Source organism: Aulonocara stuartgranti, assembly GCF_965226115.1.
Source record: "Aulonocara stuartgranti genome assembly, chromosome: 2".
NCBI classification, from domain to species: domain Eukaryota; kingdom Metazoa; phylum Chordata; class Actinopteri; order Cichliformes; family Cichlidae; genus Aulonocara; species Aulonocara stuartgranti.
In genome coordinates, this window is record NC_138940.1 from 9,558,664 (window position 1) to 9,564,663 (window position 6,000).

Here is a 6,000-nt window from a genome sequence, read left to right on the forward strand (position 1 = left end):
AAACATAATGTTACAATTTAACATAATGTAAATGGTAACATTGTAAACATAATGTTACCATTTAACATAATGTAAAATGGTAACATTGTAAACAGAATGTTACCATTTAACATAATGTAAATGGTAACATTGTAAACAGAATGTTACCATTTAACATAATGTAAAATGGTAACATTGTAAACAGAATGTTACCATTTAACACAATGTAAAATGGTAACATTGTAAACAGAATGTTACCATTTAACACAATGTAAAATGGTAACATTGTAAACAGAATGTTACCATTTAACATAATGTAAAATGGTAACATTGTAAACAGAATGTTACCATTTAACATAATGTAAAATGGTAACATTGTAAACAGAATGTTACCATTTAACACAATGTAAAATGGTAACATTGTAAACAGAATGTTACCATTTAACACAATGTAAAATGGTAACATTGTAAACAGAATGTTACCATTTAACATAATGTAAAATGGTAACATTGTAAACAGAATGTTACCATTTAACATAATGTGAAATGGTAACATTGTAAACAGAATGTTACCATTTAACATAATGTGAAATGGTAACATTGTAAACAGAATGTTGCCATTTAACATTATGTTAAATATAACTAACGGATTTACTTTACCAAATGGACCATCCCGGCCTTGCCGTATTGGTCTATTTGATTCACCTTTGTTTTTATTGTTTATTTTATTTTCACTTGCTACACATAGGACAGACATGACTGGGGGAAAGAAAGGGGAGAAAGAAAGAGGGAAAGAAAAACAGCAGGGAAGAGGAATGGTGATAAAGGGCAAAAAACAAAAACCAACAAAACAAACAGATAAAAAATATATATATCAGTCACTTCAACTCAAAGAAGTCCAGACGCTTTTCTTTCCAAGCTCCTTTGACTGACTGTTAGGACAACTTATTTATTGCAAGCATGCAGTACAAGAATAACTCGATGTTTCTGACTTTGCATTACGAATTGTTTACCCACTGACAAACATTTCAAATGAAATTAAATTAAAAAACAATTTGTGGTAACCTGATTTTAATTCAAAAAGAATCATTAACAACACTTCTTGTAATGGTGTCAAAATCAGCCCAACTTTTATTTTCAAATGCAAAAAGTAAAAGAAAATGAGCCAACATACTGGACACATATAATTGTCAATATAATTGTTTATAAACAATTATACTGTCATCATTGTTACAGATATGGAAACTTTATTAACAATTTGTCCAAGTAAAAAAATGCCCTGCTAATTGTTGGGGTTTTCTCTCCTCTAGCCCTTTCCTTTAAGCTCTTCTTTACATCCCCCCACCCCCACCTTTTCTTTTTTCTTAATAATATAACAATAAAAACAATTGGCTGCATTTTAAATGTGTCAGATCAATGTCTTTATTCAAGAATACAAGAAATGGTAATAGCTGCATGTGTGTTTGTGTGTGTGCATAATATGCATACTTTACTTGTTGGATCCAAATCCCACAAGGAATCAAATAAAACAAGAAGACAAACAAAAACAAAACAAAAATATATTTCTCTCCCTTCCCAGGTCAGGTTCACAAAAGCATTGCAGCTCTTTATTCCTCTTGTACAGCTCCAGAGTCTGTCAGCCAAAAAGAAACTACTGAGGTTCCAACACCCAGTGTTTCTGTAAACACAGATGAAAATGAACAGTCATCCACATCTAAAAGATTTGTAGATTCGAGGGACCGGTATAATACATCTAGTACATCTTTGTTTAAACCTCAGAACACAAAAAGGGAACAAACCATTGTATACAGATTTAAAAGTGCGCAAAGCAACGAACAGTCACCCTCTGAAACAGCTGAGGTTATCACAACCATTGTTTCTGTAAATACACAGGAACAGTCACCCACCTCAAAAAGATTAGTATATTCAAGGGACCAGTGTATCTACTCTGGTCAAAAGAATCCATGCTTCGTACTGATGTCCACAATTCTTTTTTATTCCTCTCACAATCATGGAGCACCGTGAAAACTAGAAACGAGTAAAATAATATCAATAGCACATATGACATCCATCTCAGCCACTTATTTCTTTTCACAAGATGCACAAGTGCTTAACAAATAACAGCATAATGTTTTTACCGTGTACGCCTTGTAAAACCAGTAGTAGAAAAGTTGTAGGTTCGTGCTCTTGTGGGGGAGACGTATGTTATCCACCACCTCGATAGCTAGCCGAGAGTTCGAGGGTCACTAGAGCCGCCGAGAACGCATGAACTACTTACGGTAGGACGTTTTGCCAAAGTAAGACGTTTTGTCAGAACACCGAGTCCTCAGGAGGATGCAGCCCATGAATTTGGACACGATCTCAGATGCACTTCTGGTGTTGTCATGGCAACCCACACAAACATTTCAGCGTCAGCTACAATGAGGCGGAGCCCTTACTGAAACACTGAGCTCAGGTAGAGTGAAAGACAACATTTTTCCGCATCCAAAACAGCAGTGCTGTTCCTGTGACCTCTAGTAAAGCCTCTACTTGGGAAAAGGGAGTCTTTCATCAAAGCATCCTGCAGAAGTTGAATAAAAATATGCAAATGTTCAAATGATGCAACTTAATGAAGGCTGACAGCAGTTGTACTATTTTACATTGCAGCGAACAGGGGTGACCATTATTTTCAATGTTTTTACAGCATTTTTCACATTGAAAGTGAAATAATATAAATAATGTCTCAATTAAATTGCGTTAATATTTAAAAATACAAAAACTACAGCTTTGTTCACAAGCCAATAAAAATGTACTTGGGCCAGTGGTAAATGAAAATAACACTTATTCAGCACCTGGTTGTTGCGGCTGCATCAGGACACCAGATGTTCAGCCTCCATCCTGTAGGCAGACTTATCCCCGTCTGAGAGGAGTCCAATAATGGTGGTGTCATCTGCAAGCTTAATTAATTTGACAGACTGGTGGTTGGAGGTGCGGCAGTTGGTGTACAGGGAGAAGGGCATAGAAGAAAGAACACAGCCCTGAGGGGAGCTCGTGCTGATGGTCCGGGAGTCCAAGACATTCTTCCCCAGCCTCACTGGTTGCTTCCTGTCCATCAGGAAGTCAGTGATCCACCGGCAGATGGGATCAGGCACATTCATCTGGGAAAGCAATCCTTGAAGAAGGTCTGAAAGGATGGTGTTGAAGGTAGAGCTGAAGTCCACAAACAGGATCCTAGCATAGATTCTGCAGGACAAAGTGTAGGGCCATGTTGATGGCATCGTCTACAGACCTGTTGGCTCTGTATGCAAACTGCAGGGGGTCCAGGAGGGGGGCCGTGAGGGTCTTAAGATAGGAGAGAACCAGGCGCTCAAAAGACTTCCTGACCAGATGTCAGAGCCACAGGTCTGTAGTCTTTTCGTCCAGTGATCTTTGGCTTCTTGAAAGCTATATATGATATAAAAATTATATAAAAACTGTTAATCAGCAAAAGAAATGATATCATAGTTCTTATAAAGAAAGCCTCTATCAATCAAACACCAGCAGTGTAGCAATGTTGTTCACTTACACTGTATATAAAACACTGATTTTGGCTACATCCAGTTTTTACTGTATTATAAACATTTTTTACCATGAAGAGTAAAGTGTTTGGCATTTTTGTCATTGTTATTGAGCTCAGAGATCAGGCCCAGCCCAGTATCTACCTGGTTATGAGCAAGGAGCTGGAGGTGATAACTCAACAATAACCAGGCCATGCATGCATGCATGGATGCATGGATGGATCAGTTTGTAGGCTGTGTGTGGTCAGCAGCAGGCTGCTGGGTGTGGACCAAGAGGGAAAGCCCAGCATGTGAAACCCATCAGCAGAAGGCCAGAACAAAGGTGCACAGACAAACGCAGCCCAGACACTCAGGCAGGACGAGTAAAATAAATGGCAGCAAACACAGTATGATGTGGTAAAATGTGCTTTCTTTCACAAACAGATAGCACAAACAAGAATCACAAGAATCTCCTTTGTGGTTCTTGTTTTTCTTTTGAGTACATTAATAAAAAGTTGAAATAAAGTGGCAATAAAATTCATGCACTGAAGACCACACGAAACCCTAATTCACCCTACTACCTGTTGCCTTCACATTCCATTTGCATCCCTTGTCCACAGAATCAAAAATGACCCTTCTTCACTAAAGATCGAACATAAAGCAATTGCATTTTAAATGGAAGCCCATTTTGCATTAAGAAACACTATCAGCAATCAGAAATTGTGTATATCAGAGTTCTCTGTTTTTACTGTCCTGAAAACTGCATTAATTCAGTGGATGCGGTTAGGTTCAAAACAACGTAATATAAGAGGGCAACCAATTCAATCTAAGAGGGATCCAATTTTTATCCATTCATGTACCAGCTACTGGCTTTTTGCTGTTATGTTCTCATATCGCGTGAGAGTTTATTTGCCAGGTGTCAGAAGTCTAATAATAAAGCTCCGGCACAACGTGGTCGAAGTTACCCGCATATCGGATCGCATCATGTCAGTGAAGATCGACGCCGACCCGACCGTCCTACGGATTATCTCCTGCTATGCACCACAGACCAACTGCCCCGACGAGGAGAAGACAGAATTCTGGCGCGCCCTCGACGACCACCTGCAAACGATTAGCCCTGAGGAACACGTGGCGGTAGGCGGCGACCTAAACGGACATGTAGGCAAGGGGAGAGACGGATATCACCGATTCCATGGCGGCCAAGGATTTGGGACCAGAAACGACGAGGGTTGCCGGGTACTGGACTACGCAGAGGCCCACGATCTTGCCGTGACCAACACCTTCTTCAAAAAGAAGCCGGCACACCTCATCACGTACTCCAGCGGCGGCAGAGACACCCAAATCGACTACTGGCTAGTCCGAAGACCCCATCTCAGCCTAGTCACGAACGTAAAAGTCATACCATCAACCAATATTGGCCCTCAACATCGGCTACTTGTGATGGATCTCCGACTCAACCTTGGCCAACGACGACGAAGAACACCAACCACGACGGTGGAGAAGATCAAGTGGTGGCGCCTCCCTGAGGGATCCAATTTTTATCCATTCATGTACCAGCTACTGGCTTTTTGCTGTTATGTTCTCATATCGCATGAGAGTTTATTTGCCAGGTGTCAGAAGTCTAATAATGAATAAAGTTCAGGATATGCTTAAAAACTCACCTCAGTATAGCCGTCATCAGAAGGAAGTGCGCTTCACTGACTCATCAACTTGTCTCAGGCTTTCCACAAAGTTTCACAGTTGACCTTAAAGTAAGATGCTGCAAGCTTACCTTGCAGTGTATTCCTTTTTAAGGTCTAAAGACCTTAAAGTGCGCTATAGATTGAAGTGATTTGAACTGACAACAGGGCTAATTCAGCACTTCAAGTTAACATCAATAAAAGTTTTTAAATTTATTCTGATTTCCGTTTGTTTTCATTGCCTGTGCTATCTGTTATTTAGTTCAAATTGTGGGTAGATAATGCTGTGCTGTCATGTGACCTGTTCTCTCATGTGTGCCTTTCTCTTGTTTTGTATGTATTTCTCGTTTGTTATTTATTCCTATTTTATTCCTGCAATTGGTATGGAATTCATTTTTTTTAAAAATTGATCAGTGTTTTGAAATTAGATGTGATGAAGATGTGACCTTAATTTACAAAATCAACATCATGTTGGATTCAATGAGACATGAAACTAGTGCATGAAACAGGTCTCAGTAAATGTTCTCATAGACTGCAATACACTGCCCCCTGCTGGTCATTATAAAGTCTGCAGATGTCATTTGACATGAATGTCATATTTGTGAAACAAAATAAAGGACTCTGTAAAATAAATGAAAATCAAATATTTATATACAGAATATTTATGTACAAATGCTGAAAAAGACATTTGAACAAGATGCACACCCAGTAAAATTAAAAAAAAAAAGAAAAGTCAGTTTTATCATGTGACTATCATGCTGTCATTTCTGCACAATGCACTTTACACCAGATCAAAATAAAACACTGTGAGGTCGTTCTAACCGGAA